A 19,103-nucleotide genomic window follows, 5' to 3' on the forward strand; every position below is an offset into this window, starting at 1 on the left:
TCTATTCAGTACGTGATCTGAGTATGAATAATATAAATAGAACTTTACTGTATTGCACACTTATTCTCACAGATATAAAATATACTTATTACTCTGAATATTTACAAAGTCATAAAATAATCACACAAACTGAACTTTCATACTTTATATTAGAATATTATTATTTGGGAATTAAGCAGATAAACAATTATATAGAGAAGATGAAATTAGTAAAAGTAAACTTACATTCTGTCCTGTCTTGGTCATTGTCATAAATAAGTCATAAAATATCAAAAGGCCAATATGTCTGCTCAGACCAAGATCTCAAACAAAACCAAAAGAGAGGGAAACTTACCAACCAATGAAATCCAAGTTGACCTGGACACTACACAAGATATATATATATATAGAAAAGGGACAGGGGTTTAAATGACCACTGTGATGTCATACATCTATAAATAACTCAATAAACACAGATTGATATAAATAATTCCATATGGATTTATTCAATAAATGAAATGCTGTAAAGAAATAAATATGATAATTTAACTGAACTGTCAAGGTCAAGGGTTAAAGATCAAGGTCATCAAAGTTCAAGGTCATTTAGTTAATTGTTACATGTTTGCATACATATAAGGAATTTCTTATGGTTTTAAATGAGTTTGACCTTTGACCTTGACCTACATTTCAAGGTCAAAGGTCAAACATGCCCATGAAGTTGGTTACATGTCTCTAGGACACACCTTTTGAAAAAAAGTTCATTAAATGTAAGCAGCGAAAACTTTCAGGGACAGTAAATCATAAAAGGGGCCGAAGAATCCTTTCGCACTGCATAGATTGAAGAGTGTACTAAATGAGTCGAAGACACTGATGAAGGTTTGGATTCTCTGCGGTTTACGGTTTCGGATGAGTAGCGATAACAAGGTTTTATTGCGAAAGGGGTGACAACTTTTGAATGGGTCAAGCTTGGGGGACAAGAATGAAATCTTTAAAATAGTTTTAGAAGGACATATTATAGATGCAAAGATATTCAGTATATGTTGAAAGACAAAAGAGATATTAAAAAAAGCTAATTTTCTCATATTGTGAATGACCTTGACCTTTGTATAAATTTCAAGGTCAAAAGTCACACATGCCAATGCCATTGGTCCCATGTCTCTATGATTAATCGCTTTAAATTTTTTTTACCTATTCGCAAACTCCAAAAACTTTCAAGGGCAATAACTCATAAAAGGGGTTTATGAATCCTTTCGCAAAGAAAAAATGAAGAGTCTTCTAAATTAGTCGAAGACATTGGTGAAGGTTTCATATCTCTACGGTTTACGGTTTCGAAGGAGTAGCGATAACAAGCTTTTATTGCGAAAGGGGTTACATGTATAACTCCTCGAGGGGTCGAAGTTCATATACGCAGGGTCAACTGCAAAACTCTTTTACGGAGTACATTCTCATGGACTATAAATCTTTTCGATAAATCTTGACACTCAAAAACGCATTTGGCGGAAAAATAATGATAATAAACAGAACAATTTCAATAGGTCTTTCCACAGAAAGAAAAATATGAAAATAATAATTTATTATTTTTCTTTTTAAATATGTGAATAAAGTCTTCAGGGAACATTAAATATATATCTAAGAGATATCATATAATAATATTTAAGGGGAAAAAATAAAGAATATTGCAAAATTTACGACAAATATATAATTTTTAAATTTGAGCCAAATCCCGATCTAAATTAAACTGATTCCAACTAGAATCATTATAAAGCCATATGAGCTGCAACTTTGATGTGTGAAATTTTTGTTGCAAAATTGTTATTAAATATTTCAATGACACAAAAAATTGTCATTCTGTACAATTTCGAATTCTTGTATAATACTATACATACATGTTGCACAGAAATCCTTCTTCTGAATTTAATACCTTATTTTAGTGTAATTGACCATAAAAGTTTAAGTTACATACAGATTTATGACTAAAGCACATTTTAAAAGGAAAATAAAATTTTCAAAGCTGCAGCTCATATTGCTGTAAGTGAGAATGTTTTACAATTTCATACTATACTGGATTGGTTGTCTAAAATTTGATTTACAAATTAATTGAAATTATTAAGGAAGTTGATTTCGCCGTGGCAACTGTATCAAATCAACAAAATTTGTTGATTTTTATTTATTTAGAAAAAAAAAAATTGTTTTCGGGATCGGTTTCATTTCAATCGGGATCTGTGCATATTTTAACATTTACACTTTATGATAAATTTAGCAATATCATTTCAATTGCTTCTAAAATTTTGCTTGCTTATTATTTCTTATGTATATATGAAACATTTCTTGAAAATTTTATGCATGGACCAAATTCGTTTTATAATGATGAAATGCATAGGGCGACAAAATGTACCGTGACAATTCAAATGTCCCGGTAATGTTTTCTGGGTTCCCTGATTTCTCTTCTCTCAATTTGCCTTGTTTGATTGGCCTCTTGAGCTTGCAATTGATTACTGTACTTTATCTTCACATTTCATGTCCCAATTCATCCCATCCCACAGATTGAGTGCAAATGTTTCTTTTTAGCTTGTGCCAAGAGTTCGTTTCAAAGAAAAAAGTCTGTTATTTCAAATTTTTCTTTCATGTCTATATATTGCACACAACATTAAACAAGAGGCCCAAGGGCATTAACGGTCACCTGAGTATAATACAACAATTTAGAGGATCCATAGAGTATAAAATGAACTGAAAGGTGAAGCTTTGTTGCCCAAAAGCAAGAAAAATAGGGGTGATCAGGATCAACAAAATAATTAGTCTAGTGTTCATTAACAGTTCATAAATTAGGTTCTAATTTGTTCCCCATTTATCACTATCACCATACAGTATATTATCATACTAACAGTGCTTCTGTACTATGTTAAATCCTTGTTGAAGTGTCTTACATTGGACTCTCTTGGTCTTTGAGGAACATTGAATAAGACAAGTTATTTTTGTCTCATTTTAATTTATCTATTTTTTACAAGTCTATACCTGATCATTAAAACTATGAAAGTACTTTTTGTATTATACAATAAAAAATGTTGCATAATTCTCTTATTCTATTAACCTTTCAAGTACATTATTTACAGTGATTAATTATCAAACGTAAATGGCAAAGGGGAATAACTCCTCTCAGTAGAATACAAATTAATAGAGCCCTGGCCAGGACCAGAACACTTGACCAAATGGTCCAGATGTTCAAAAATCTTTACTAAAACTTTTACTCTTTTTGCCTCTGATATGTCCATGTGCAGAGAAGATTTTCAAAGAAACAATGCATTTCACTACAGATTCACTATATTATCAATAGATAATTATCAAAAGTAAATGGCAAAGGGGAATAACTCCTCTCAGTAGAATACAAATTAATAAAGCCCTGGCCAGGACCAGATCACTTGACCAAATGGTCCAGATGTTCAAAAATCTTTACTAAAACTTTTACTCTTTTTGCCTCTGATATGCCCAGGTGCAGAGAAGATTTTCAAAGAAACAATGCATTTCACTACAGATTCACTATATTATCAATAGAGCCCATTTTGGTAGAGTCACCCTTGTTTATCATAACTATGTATTTAATTTATTTAAATAATACCCAGGAGTAGAGAAGAAGATTTTCAAAGAAATAATGCACTTTCACTATATGATATATATAGCCCCGCCCTAGCACCAGAACCCCTTACCCTGGGGCTATGAATTTCACAATTTTGGTAGAGTCACCCTTGCTTATCATAACTATTTATTCAATTTGTTTCCATAATACCCAGGAGAAGAGAAGAAGATTTTCAAAGAAATAATGCACTTTCACTATATAATCTATATAGCCCCCCCCCTCCCCATAGGACAAGAACCCCTGATCCTTAGGGCCATGAATTTCACAATTTTGGTAGAGTCACCCTTGCTTATCATAACTATTTATTCAATTTGTTTCAATAATACCCAGGAGAAGAGAAGAAGATTTTCAAAGAAATAATGCACTTTCACTATGTGATGTATATAGCCCCGCCCTAGCACCAGAACCCCTTACCCTGGGGCCATGAATTTCACAATTTTGGTAGAGTTCTCCTGCTTATCATAACTATGTATTCAATTTGTTTCAATAACACCCAGGAGAAGAGAAGAAGATTTTCAAAGAAATAATGCACTTTCACTATATGATGTATATAGCCCCGCCCTAGCACCAGAACCCCTGACCCTGGAGCCATGAATTTCACAATTTTGGTAGAGGGCTCAATGCTTATTACAATCATACCAACAGTTTGACTGCTTGATGTCCAGGAGTAAAGAAGAAGATTTTTAAAGATTGCATTAATTTTGGTGGTTTTAGCCCCATCCATCAGGCCCCAAGGGGGGCAGGGACCATGAAATTCACAAATTTTGTTCCCCTTCACACATAAGTGCCATATGCTAAAATTGGCTGAAATTGGTTCAGCGGTTTCAGAGAAGAAGCTGAAAATGTTCAAATGTTAACACACGACGGACGACTGACGACGCACGATGACGGACGAAAACAGATAGCAATAGGTCACCTGAGTGACTCAGCTGACCTAAAAAGTGGGGGAAGGGGGGGGATGGCAAGGTTAAATAAACGACGATTTAGAAGAAAACATCTACTGGCCACTGTGAAGTTTAGAAATTTTTTAAAATTCTGATTTATGATTGATATTAACATATGTATAGTTTCAGATATGGTTTGGAGAAAATATCAGGAAAGGGGAAGATTTTCTTTGCTTCTTTGAAGATCACAATACATTGCACGTTCAAGGTAGAAGTTGAAGATGCATGTTTGAAGTAAAATGTGTGGTTCATTTAGAATTAAAGAAGCCTTTTTCCACCTGCATATGAAAATTAATTTTGTTTATTAGAACAAGGAATAAACTGTGGGATCATTTTAATTCATGGGGTTCAATGTTCATTGGCAAGCAAAATTTCACTGGTTTGGGGGATGTAATTTTGTGAGTAACTCGTTCATACAGAAGATTCAATGAGTCGACAAAATAATAGGGATGAAGACGAAAAACTTAACCAACGAAATGCACAAATACGTTTCTGATCAATATTTTAAGTAAAAGTTTTGGTAAACGATTCGAATCTCAAACATTACAATGTATAAAAAGTTGAAAATATTGAACAAATTATGATAAATTAGTGCTTACATCATTGCTTTTAATTAAATGTGAATTCAATCTACTCCTTCATATTTGCAAAAATGATATCTATGAAGCGAATTGAAATATCTTTATTGCATATTCACTCTATTTGAACTTAAAACTGAAGTAACAATGCTGAATGTTTGAGTTTTGGGAATGTTATTGCCTCTGAACACCATAAGATTTTAAACTGAAGAATAACTTTCATTTCTAGAATTCATTTCGAATAACAATTGTGAAGGTCAGCTTGAGATTTTAAAGGCAGAGGATAAACAGTTGGATAAAGAAATGAACGAGATACTGCAGCAATGTATTCTGCGCTTGAATGGAATGCGCATCGGAAGACCAATGCAGAAACGCCAAGTGGCCACAATTTAATAACAATTTCAATCTCTTTATTAAGGTTTATTACCTATACAGTCTGATTGGATAAAGAAATGAACTACTATTTAATTATCTGATGTAAAACAAAACATTCAAATTTGAATCAAACATTCAGTCTGAAATTATATTCTTATGTATTACTTAACCGTAATTTTTCTGCTATCAAATTAGACGAAGATATTCATTTATAAGGCGCAAATATTTATAATCACATTCATGAAAAACTTAGGTTCTACATGATTATATAAATATTCTTTTCAGAAAGAAGATTTGAAATGTATCTAATTGTAAATGAGATGTTTTCGAATTTGGACATGTATTTTTAAAGTTTTAAGCACTAAACGGCTGCACTTCTTGCTGGTATTGTTTAACCAGATAAAATATGTTAGTTCCAAGAACGTTAAGACTGATCAATACAGTGGCTGCAACGTTATTGTTGACAACATACACGAACAATCACGTTACAAACGCTTCCTCGCGATTAACGCACGATTAAAACTGTTACAGAAACGATTCTTCACACACACGATTCTACACGCTACAAGTTACACAAAAGATCACTTTTACAAACAACTTACTATAAAGCACGATCGACCACAAATAACTGAAAGGCCTTCACACACGATCTCTCACGTTACATGAACACTTATGCACGTTTCACGAACGATTCTACACGATTGATTTGTCAACAATAACGTTGCAGTTGAATACATACTTTCAAAAGTTATGTCGGTTGGCTGCCATACTTGGAAGAAAAAAATTGGTACAGTGGCTGCAACGGAATTATTACATGTAACAAGATACACAAACGATCAAGTTACACGACCGATTTCGCACAATTAACGCACGATTAAACCTGTTACAGAAACGATTCTTCACACACACGATTCTACACGGTATACGTAACACTATTACAAACGCAATCGCACGATTCGTCACGCAAAATAGTTTTAGCAGTATATTTAGGAAAGGATATTTTCGAAACAGAAAAAGACTAAATAGTTATTCTTAATTATAAATAATTATTTTTGTAATTCACCGACTTAGGAAAAATAAAACTTTATAGTCATCTTAGATTGTAAATAACTATAAATTTGATTTACAATGAAATATATGGAGATAACGAACAGTATTCAAGCTCAAAAGTCCATTATACAATACAAAATAGGAGCAGAGCAAACACGGACCTCCAAACATCAGAGGTGGGATCAGGTGCCATGGAGGAGTGAGCATCCCCTGCCGACCGGTCACACCCGCCGTGTGCTCCTTGTCATGATCGGGAAATAACGGAAAAATCCGTCGACAATTCAGTGTGTAAATAATGGACTAACAATTAGTATGAAAAACGTCAGTCAGCATTTGACTCAATGATAAATTGTATTTGCTGACAAGGTCATTGTATCGACCAAAGAACTTACGAAATGATGACTTTAAACGAGACAGCTGATGTTCTTGTTTCATCAACTTATTTGTCAATAATTTACCTCGTTTTAGAAATTGTACATACGTAGAGCATGCTCTTGCATATCGAATATTCGGACAATAGCAAGTTTATTGTCCCCCAAGACAGCAACTATTTCCCAAGGCGCAGCCGAAATTTGAATCTTATCTGTTCGATACATAAAGGTATAGTTTATGATCGACTGCCGCATATTATATCAGATGATATAAGTGGGCCGTGAGTTTTGATTCAGTTGGATTTTATAATGCAGTGAGGAGATGATAAGATTTAAAATAACAATATAGGATTATTTTTGCATGAAAAAATGAATTTAAACTATATCCCAATTTTCATATGTGCATCTCTAAAATTAGCCATTTTTTAAAAAAAAATTACATTCATTTGCAGAATTTATAAAAATAACGTAAGTATTCAGGGTAAAAGTAACCCCGATAATCATGTCTTGTATATTCGCCGACTAAAAATTAATGTAAGCATTGGGCATTAACTATTTGTAAAGATATACTTTTTATGTATCGATATAGAAATATGTAGATCACAATTAGAAGTAAATATAATTCTATTTGGAAAAAAAATCCTTTGATGTCCTAAATACTTTTCATCATTAATATTTACTCTATTTTAAAAAATACAATCTTGTACAACTTACTATAAAGCACGATCGACCACAAATAACTGAACCACATTCACACACGATCTCTCACGTTACATGAACACTTACGCACGTTTCACGAACGATTCTACACGATTGATTTGTCAACAATAACGTACTTTCAAAAGTTATGTCGGTTGGCTGCCATATTTGGAAGAAACAAAATTGGTACACTGGCTGCAACGGTTTTGTTACATGTAACAAGATACACAAACGATCATGTTACACGACCGATTTCGCACAATTAACGCACGATTAAACCTGTTACAGAAACGATTAATCACTCACACAATTCTACACGTCACACGAACGATCACGATTACTACCAACGCACGATTCCCCATCCAAAATAGTACAAAATATTTAGGAGTGTACATTTTTGAAAGGAAATAAGAAAATGTTAAGTTTAGATTACAAATATTTATTTATGTAGTTCCCGATTGTTCATTTTAGGAAGACTTGTTTTTCATTATTATCATTATTGCTAGATATGTCAATAAGAATTTTTTATCACGCTACAATTATGAAATTTATAATTTGCTGCTGCATATTATATGAGATGAAATAAGTGGGCCCCGTGGTTTTGATTCTATTCGATTTTATGACGCAGAATTTTAGGGAATTATGAGATGACAAATAATAATGAAGATTACTTTGGCGTGAAAAAAAAATAGATTTAATATATATTTCTCTACATTTATGCAGTAAAATCAGTAAAGGAAGTATCCAGGATAACATTATAATCCCGTCTATCATATCATGTATATTCGCTGACTTAATTTCATAAAGTTAAAGAATGAAGAATTTTCTCTAATTTTCTGTAAGGATATAACATTGCGGCCACTGTAGCATTTAGAAGAGAAGCATTGTAACTTTCATTTTTTATTTATCAGTTGAAACCTCAAAGGGACACAACTTTTGCAAAGTGTGGATTGGATTATTAGTTTTTTTTTTCTTGCTTGTTTTTTTTCAGATGTTCAATATCTTAATTAAATGTATATTTAGAATTCTAAGCGAGGACATTCATGTTGGTCTAGTAAAGTTTATTGGTAGTTTTTGCCAGAACACGGAGAATATATTTTGAAATTAATGTTAGACTGAATACATAATTTGAAAAAATACATAGAAATGCATTTCGCAAGAAAACTTGTTTACTGTTTAGAAATGAAATAATGAACTTGGAAACGAAGAAAGATAAGCTATTTTGAATTTAGAGAAATGCTTCTTTTATTATAAGCAATTTGTAGCATTTTTATATTCTATTTGAATGTTTAATGCTTACATTAAAAAAAACAAACAGTGAGAAGAAGATTTATATTAGGTACAACCTTTTTCAAAAATTTTCTTTGATATATACTAGTATTAAGATAATAACAATGGAATAATTTGAAATCTTAGCGTTCCATAAGCATGTCAAGACTGATCTATCAGTTTTTATTTGTTAACCCTTTTCAAGTGAGAGATATTCACTATTACCATTAAATTTATATATTTAGAATTCTTGGAAAGGTTATTTGGATTGTTTTGGTAAAGATTTTTTTTTTAAATTTTAGGTTTTATCATTTTGTAGAATACGTACATGTGGATAAAATTTTCAACTTAAGCTTCAGAGATGAATACCTCTTTGAAACGATTTTTACCGGAAAATCTGTTCTGTTTATTGCGAAATTATAGATGGAAAAGTCTTCGAAACAAAGTAGAAGTAGAATTAAACGATCTTAATTCTAGGTGTATAAGAATTAGTTACAAACTTTCCACGCATCTGCATGTGGACTTACAATTAGGGTACAACAAAAGAAATGTTTGACATCATGCATTTTAGTAAGTTCCATTAAAATTCAAGACGTCTAAAAATATCATATCATGTTTCAATTTTTTATCGAATCGAAAGCAAATAGGAGAAATCATTTAAGAGTATCAATCATCTTAAGAATCAGCTTTAATGTTTTATCAATTATTTTTTTTTTTACAAAACATGTGAAACGGTAATAGGCAATTTGCCTATAATTTGCCTTGTAAAACAAATTTGTTTGTTTTTTTAATGCGTATGCACTATTTTGACAGACATTTTTGTATATATTTACATTTGCACATTTAGTTAAACCATATCAATACTGTAAGGTAGAATAACACTGAGAAAATATCATGTCTATTCAAAAAGAGTACATGCTATACGAGTAAAAAGATTTATAGACAATATTGACCATCTGTAAAGAAGTTAACAATGTATGTTTATCCTTTGACTGCATCATCTCAGAGAAATTAAATTGGTGTCAAGATTTTGGAAATATTGAATGAGCAAGATAAGATTTATATCTTACACTTTATTGCCTTACGTCGGCTTTTGATCAACATTTTGTTAAAACACTTTTATTTTGTGTGGTTTTTGGTATTTTATTGTCAGTGCATTTTAATGTTTGTATATATGCTTACTTGGAAAAGGGATTTGTATAGGTGTTTCATGATTTTTTTATTTTGTCTCTTCTCTTGTTAACCTTTTGGTAATTTATATTTAAGATATTTTTTTCTAATATTATCTGAAACCATTTTTTGTCTAATGCATGTTTATTTTCTGCACATTAACAAAAAACCCTGTTCTCTTTAAAGTAGACAAGAATAAAACATATTTGAAGTAAATCACTAAACACACACAATTAAAACGTAACTCGTGGAAATGCAATGCAAACAAGAAAAGAAACATACATGTCCATACATCAGTTCTTGTTTCTCTCTAAAAGAAGAGAAGCCTATTCAATAACAATCATTTTTAAAATATCAGAATGAAATAACAGAGCATATTTGTTTTCAATATGTTTTATTTATGGCCATTTGACAGGATTGTTTAAAGTTTAGACTTTTGCGAAGGAACAAACTTATCAATATTCTTTTTTCATTTACAGATGAATTAATACCAGTTTTTCTTTAAACTCTACGTAATATGTTCAACACTTAATCTTGTAACCATGATTAGAACCAATATTTGATTAATCGAGCATAACTTTTTTAAAGTAAAGTAGTACCCGTCTATAGGGGATGATATTTTATAATATATTATCTGAAGTTTTAGCATTGTATTGCAACCAAACTGTTTCTCTCGAGGCCATCCATTGCACAAAATGGTAATTCACATCACAAGAAGATGTTTGAAATTTTATTGTATAAAAGGCGGAAGTTGATAAAAATGCCCACTCAAAACTTTACACCTTTACAATGAAAGAGAACATCCTCAAGTAATATGAGTTTTTGTTTATGCAATGGATGCTCAAGAGAGAAGTTTGGCAATCAAAACAAGACAAAGACTGCACATGGTATATTTTAAAATAACATTCCTCGTAGAATAGTAATACTATACCATGTAAAATTTTATGTCAAGAGACTGGTTGATATATTAAAGATATACAATGTTTTGTAGGTAGATATGGAATTTAATAAATTCCATATCTAACTACAAAACATTGAATGATTTGTTTATTAAATATTCTTCGGCTTTCCTTGTGACCTAATTTAAGTAATTCTGGTTGTTATTTTCATTTTGAAAATAACAACCGGAATTATTTTCACATTGTGAAAATATGTTTTCACAATGTGAAATAACACGTTTGTGAAAATATTAATGTATTCAATGTATTTCTCCGTTGAAAGTTTAATAAAATTTTTATTTTCAAATCAAAGCTTACAGGGTTAAATATTCAACATAATACATGAGGTGAAAGGACAAAAAATGTTTATTCCTTTCAATAAATTTTATCGTTTTCTCAACCCTCATTATCCTAGGCAAGAGACAGGGTGTGTGTAAGTGATTCTAACCACTCTTAAGAAAAATATATTGTCAAAAATTCACTATGTTAAAATTTAACGACGCCCCCTTCGTGTAATTTTTGTTTTATAGCATCCTTTCTCTCAGAGCAAAACCAGAATTGACATATGGAGTAATAGTTGCTAAACATTCTGGAGAGTATTTTGGACAATTAATTCTTTTTAGTTAGATTTGTTTACCTACGTAATGTGTTATTTGATTTATTAAAGATATATCATTGTACACGTATATTTAATAGTGCTCTCGTACTAGCTTTACTTTTTATTTTATGTACTGGGAAATTTGTTGTCTCATTTTCATTCTGGCTGCCAATTTCCATTTAAAAAAAACAATCTTAATTTGATGAAGTTTACTTACAACAACGCTTTTTGTGAATACGAAACGGGGTGAATATTATTTGAAAGGTATTTTCCTGCCTAACGGAAAATGAAAACAAATATCCTAGTAGATAATATGTGTTTGGTGTTTTATTAATTTCAATAATGATAATAAAAGCTTTTCACGTGTGACTTTTTTTTTTCAAAAAGGAATTGTTACTTTCGTCAACAAATTGCCTAAAATGCATTCTGTATTCTGAAATACTTCTCTGCGCATTTGTTTGTATGTTTCTTGGATGCATCAAAACTGTATCATGATGTGTACTTTGTCAAGGCTGGATTAATGTAATCTATACAAGATGATATGACAAAGACAAGGTTTGTCACTGTTACAAAAGGAATATACCAATAGTCCATCAAATTTTCAAAATATTGAATGCAAATTTAACGATAAGACGTATAACCAAAATGTCTTGCATTTATTTGGATTTATCCTTAAAATAATTTAGCTCGACATTATATTTTTGAGTCATATGTACCAGAAATAAGGTAAAAAAAAATAAAATCTGCGTGAATAATGACTGGAATACCAGTTATTTTATCAGTGTTGTTTTGATAATCACCGGAATTTGGTGAATACTATTTCAAGATACTGATTATTTAGGCAAAAATCTATATACCTTATTTACAATCATCATGATAAATTATTCTGTTATTTAAAGTTAGTCAAAACATCGAACATTTATAGAATTAAGATGCAAAATTTCTAATCAACGGGGAAGCTGGCATACTTATTATATATTATATCAGCATTAAATTGCCACAAACTAACAAGGATCACTATGTTCAGCATTTACATGTATGCAAAAGTAACGGATTTAATGTTGATTTTCATAAATGTTTAGTTAAGTGATTTATTTCAATTATGTTAACATTTTTGAAGATTACCACGAAATTCACTATAGAAAACTGGTTCCAACCTCTTGTCTATACAAGTAACATCCTGAAATGAAGTAATCAAAAGTAAGATATACGTATATTGTCATCTGAAATATAAGGCTTTAGTTCGTAAATTGCCGAGGGGTTCGTAACATAGAGTACTTAAGTCTAAGAACACTCCTAGCTAGTCTTTAAAGCTGAACACGATTTGTAAAATATATTCGAAACCCATATTCTTTTAATCAGTCCTTAAATCTGAGGACCACTATCTTAGCCGTTTCACTCAGTCACTGTACAGTATAATCAGTTGTCAACTGTGTAGACGGACGTTCACGTGTATGCTACATACATAGCTATTGTAAAACACTCGGTAGCAGTAAGAATAACAGTGTACTTCTTCCACGGAAGGAGAGAAAGATACCAAAGAAACTTACAACAGATGCACAAGTCAATGCAGTATACAAACAAACACTAATAAATGTAAACTGCAAGAAGATGTAAACAAAGGTAATATAAGATAACCAGCATGAAGACGTGTCGTCCATTCCACTCCGGTACCCGTGTCAATAAAGCAGTCAGGTGTACAGATTGCGAAGGGTATACCCGAGTGCTGATATTGGAGATAGTAAATCTAATATGTCCTTCGCCTATTTACGAATCGTGTTCAGCTGAAAGTTCACTCTCAGTTAAAGACCGTAATTTTAATCAAGCTGAGATAAGGACTTTTAAGTAATACTTTGGAGGCCAAACGAGTTGACCTATGAATAGGTCAAAAGTAGTCAATATAAGTAGAAATCATGTACCTTTAAATATTGGTTTAAAAATTTTAGAACTTTGAGATGAATGCATCTCTTTTGGTTCATTTATGCTCTGATAAGAGAGGTAACTTTAACTAAGATAGATGTCTTTTATTCATTTGTAAAATTTTCAAGTTAAATGATCAATTTTGTCAAATTTTGGCCCGGAAGCTATATGTGCTGAAATTATTTGCATCTTAGCAATAAATCAGATTTCGTTTGGAAAATCGTAAGCATTGAAGCAAATTTTTATATGAGTGCACAGAAGGATGATAAACATGAAAACTATATTCTTAACAAAAATTTTCAAAATCTTTAATGAACAACAAGAAAGTAAACTAGATGTGCATCTAAAAAATCTTTTTGCAAATGTTAATTATTTCAAATTTTATGAAAGATCTCTGTGAACGTAGTGATTGTACATGTATAGCTATTGATAATACCTGAGATGTATAAGTATTTTAACAATGCCTTATAAAGGAAACTATAGAAAATTAAAAGATGTCTCGGTATAATATTGCACTTATCAGGTACATGTACTTTATATAATTATAGTATGATGAAAACATACATTTTCTACATCTAACCTTAACTTGAATGTATAATAAGATTAAGCGGATTCTATGGTATGTTACGTAGACTCTAAATACCAGATATGTAATAACAGAAATATATGGTGTCATATTCCTGCCCCTACATGCAAGATAAATTATGTTAACATGCAAGAAAAGTATGTCAAAATGCAAGACAATTATGTCAACATGCAACACAATTATGTTGACATGCAAGGTACCAATCTCTCTAGAGAATCTAATTTTAATGATGGTAAAATTACTTACTAACACTAGTATACGACATCATACAAGCAAGCTGTAACAGAGTTATGTTGACATGCGACTTATTTATGTTAACATGCAAGATAATTATGTTAACATGCAAGATATTTATGGCAACAGGCGACATATTCATGTCAACATGCAAGATAATTATGTTAACATGCAACTTATTTATGTTAACATGCGAGTTATATTTTTAACATGCAAGGTATTTATGTCAACATGTCAGTTTTGAATATTTTTAATATTCCAAACAACCAAAATGAATTCGAATTACCATATCTATATTGGATTCCGAAACTTCATAAAAATCCTTACAAACAAAGATACATAGCGGGTTCCAGTAAATGTTCAACCAAGCCTCTATCTTTACTCCTCACTAAGATATTAACAGTGGTGAAGAAGAAACTTCAAGAGTACTGTGCAACAATATATTCGAGAAGTGGTGTAAATCAGATGTGGATACTTAAAAATTCCAAGGAACTTTTGGAAAATTTGAAATCACAAGATTTTACCAAAATCAACAGCTTAAAAACTTACGACTTTTCAACTTTATACACAACCATTCCCCACGATAAATTAAAGTCCAGGTTTTTTTATATTATTGACAGCTTCTTTTTTAATAAAAATGGAACTCGTAAATATACTTACCTTGTCATTGGTCATTTGCAAAATTATTTTGTTAAAAAACATTCTGAATGTACACACAAGTACTCTGAAGTTGACATTAAAGAGATGCTTGAGTTTCTGATTGACAATATCTATGTGGTTTTTGGAGACCAGGTCTTCCAACATCTATTGGAATTCCTATGGGTACCAATTGCGCCCCGTTGTTAGCAGACCTTTTTTGTATTCATATGAAGCAGAATTTGTCCAAAATCTTGTACGTGAAAAGAAGAAAACACTTGCTGTGGCGTTCAACTCGACATTTAGATATATCGACGACGTATTGTCAATTAACAATGGCTATTTTCATTCTTATGTCGATACGATATATCCTGGTGAACTTGAGATAAAAGATACCACAGAGTCTGACACATCTGTTTCATATTTGGATATTTTACTTGAAAAAGACGTTAATGGTAATCTAACAACCAAGCTTTATGATAAACGTGATGACTTTAACTTTTCAATCGTCAACTTCCCTTACTTATGCAGCAATATACCTTCATCACCTGCATACGGGGTATATATCTCTCAGTTGATTCGATACGCAAGAGCATGCTCTACGTATGTACAATTTCTAAAACGAGGTAAATTATTGACAACTAAGTTGATGAAAAAAGAATATCAGCTGTCTCGTTTAAAGTCATCATTTCGTAAGTTCTATGGTCGATACAATGACCTTGTCAGCAAATACAATTTATCATAGAGTCAAATGCTGACTGACGTTTTTCATACTAATTGTTAGTCCATTATTTACACACTGAATTGTCGACGGATTTTTCCGTTATTTCCCGATCATGACAAGGAGCACACGGCGGGTGTGACCGGTCGGCAGGGGATGCTCACTCCTCCATGGCACCTGATCCCACCTCTGATGTTTGGAGGTCCGTGTTTGCTCTGCTCCTATTTTGTATTGTATAATGGACTTTTGAGCTTGAATACTGTTCGTTATCTCCATATATTTCATGTAAGATAATAAGTTGCATGTTAACATACATATCTCGCATGTTGGTATAGTTAACTCGCATTTTAACATAATTATCTTGCATGTTGACATAAATAAGTTGCATTGTGACATAAATAAGTCGCAAGTTGACATAAATAAGTAGCATGTCTACATAATTATCTAGCATGTTGACATAAATAAATCGCATGTCAACATAATCCTGCTGTATCTTGCTTGTATGATGTCATATAATGGCGTTAGTTAGTTTACCAATATTAAAATTAGATTCTCTAGAGAAATTAGTAACTCGCATGTCAACATAATTATTTTGCATGTTGACATAAATAAGTCGCATGTCCACATAATTATGTTGCATGTTATCATAATTTATCTTCCATGTAGGGGGCAGAAAAATGCCACCATAGAAATACAATAAGCGAATGATCAAGTAAGAAATTGTTTTTCAAAGGAAGAAAATAAGTTTGATTTAACTATGGCGTCACTAAAGTTGCTTTATGATTCAGACTAAGATTTACTTGTATCAAACTAAGGGAGGTCTAAAGGCTGCACATAATTCTCATAACCCAAAGTAATCAGTAAAACTGAGCACGCTTCAATTTATTACGACTCTGTGAAAAATTAAAAAGAATTCTTAAAACACAATGAAAGTCAGAAATATATTGATGATTACTTTTACAAAAAACAAACTGCGAATGAAAGTATTTTTCTGCCGCCTACCTCCAAGTCAATTTTCAAAAGTTAATATATTTGAATGATTTTTCATATTTTCATATTTATATAGATCTTTATATGGATTTACATAAAGTATAACCTACGAGGGGTATCAAAAAGTTCGTGGACTAGCGCCATAAAATTTAAACCGCTTTAGGTAAATCAATGAATTTTAAAATATGTAGTTAGCATCATTTTTTCTATCTATAGAAAAAAACCACAAATCATACATGTAAATTCAATTTTTTAATAAATTAATAATGTTTTGGTAAGCAGTGGTATGTTCTGGTGGCGCAACTTCGAACATGACGTTTTTTCGGCCTAAGTGTAACTGAGGAAAACTCTTTTGTTATGAATATTTGACATCCAAAAACCCCGCTAATTCAGGTATGTGATGAGACACTATTGTTCCGTAAAATATACAATTTTTACCTCATTCTGTAAGTTCTATGAAATGTTATCATGATTTTTGTGTGGGGTGTCCAAACAATTAAGGACTTGTAAATGACGTTGAAAGGGGGAAGAGGTTTCTTTTTCCTACATTCTATAAAGTTTTGCCCCTGAAAAAACTGGTACAAACCTAGGATATGTTTAAACTGGCTACAGAGAAATGAAATGCATCCAAAGTACTTGTCTCTTAATGCTAAAATAGATACAGAGAGAAAAGGGATGCACAGTTAATGTCGATTTGTAGTCGGGGTGTGAGTAGTCAATCACGTCAAAAGATGGCGTCGATCATGTGTGGTAGATATTGAACTCCAAAAAGCAAAATATGCTGGCGCAATCAAGCGAGGATCTCTCCAAATGTATAAATCCATTTGTAATATTATATGCATTAAAAGAAGTTGTTAATGACATTGTAAAGTCATATAAATAATACGGGTATAAGTCCTTACTCAACTCCAGGGAATATCACCAAGAAAAGTGTATGAGGTAGAAAAATCGGACATTGAAAAACAATGACGTTGTCGGACGTCATGAAACTAGACGGCTACAGCGCCTGGTGATCATATAACGTCGTTTTTATTTTATAATAATATGGCAAATAATGAAAGTATCAAGCTAAATTTTCAATATTTCTTTTTTTTTTTTTTTTTTTTTATTTGTTGTTGTTGTTGTTTTATGTTCCTTATAAATTTTGAAAGCACAGACTACATAGAACTAATTTTATCGCCTCAGTCCACGAACTTTTTGATAACCCTCGTATTTGGGAAAACAAGGAGAGATAACTCTATAATTTTGGTAGAACTTGTATTTTTCACTATAGAATTCGAAATCAATGGAAAACAGAAAATATTTTAAAAATATCTTTCACTCCCATGAAACAACAAAAGCTTTGTTATGAATATGTAAAATAATAATTTTCAATACCTGTAAAAAGGTATTTTCGTTTCACCAAATAGACTATGCTTTGTGAAAATCTATATGAATATCTATATAAATATGAAAAAATCATTCAAATATATTGACTTTTGAAAATTGACTTGGAGGGGGAACATATGTTTACGGACAAAAAAAAAAAAAAAAAAAAAAAAAAAAAAAAAAAAAAATCATTTTTTCGCCAATTTTAATGGGTTTTATACCTAAGACTTTGTACTTTATTAATCATATTATGTATAATTTTACATGATTTGAGCATAAGAAAAGACTAAAGGGATATTTAGCAATATCCAACAATATTTTCAAGTACCAGTCCACATAAAAATCAGACAAATTGTATGAAAGTACATGAAGGTTTTCAGAATTCGATGATTTTTCATTCATAAATTTCTCTTGCAATACGAACAATGTATGTAAAATGAAAAATGTTTTGAGTCATGGTAACCATGGAAACTTGGTCAAAGAAATTTGCTTAGCAACCATCAAATGTTTCCATGTTGATGGACAAAAAATCTCCTATCTTTAAGGCATAAAATAAAATGTAAATACCATGAGAGTTATTCTCCCTTACTGGTATAGTAAAGATAGACATTTGAAGTGTTTTATCAATGCATTAAAAAAATCAGGTCTTAAGTTAGTTCTGTGCTTTACATTGAAAAAGACATATTATATTTACAAATTATTGAATGTTGTATAATTATTTATCTCCATAGCAACACCAAGTTCTCCATAGCAACGGGACAAATAAAGTTAATTTTGACGTGTATTCATGTAATCTTTTTAAGACTTATTCAAATTAAATCAGAAAAATGATGTTGAGCAAAAATGACAATGAAATGTTGGTCTTAAAGAAGTTTGTGTTTTTTGGTACTTAATCAACCCATGGCAACTATTCCCAGTACATAGCAACCGATGTACCCTATGCCTCCTGTAAAACAGATTTGACTTTGGGATCATATTGTTTGTCATGGAGGAAATGAATATTCAATTAATGTGTGGATAATTGTATATAATGAGAGTGCAGGGAG

This window comes from Saccostrea echinata, unplaced genomic scaffold, assembly GCF_033153115.1.
Source record: "Saccostrea echinata isolate AGI-Se365-2 ecotype Australia unplaced genomic scaffold, CSIRO_AGI_Sech_v1 ptg000029l, whole genome shotgun sequence".
Classification (NCBI taxonomy): domain Eukaryota; kingdom Metazoa; phylum Mollusca; class Bivalvia; order Ostreida; family Ostreidae; genus Saccostrea; species Saccostrea echinata.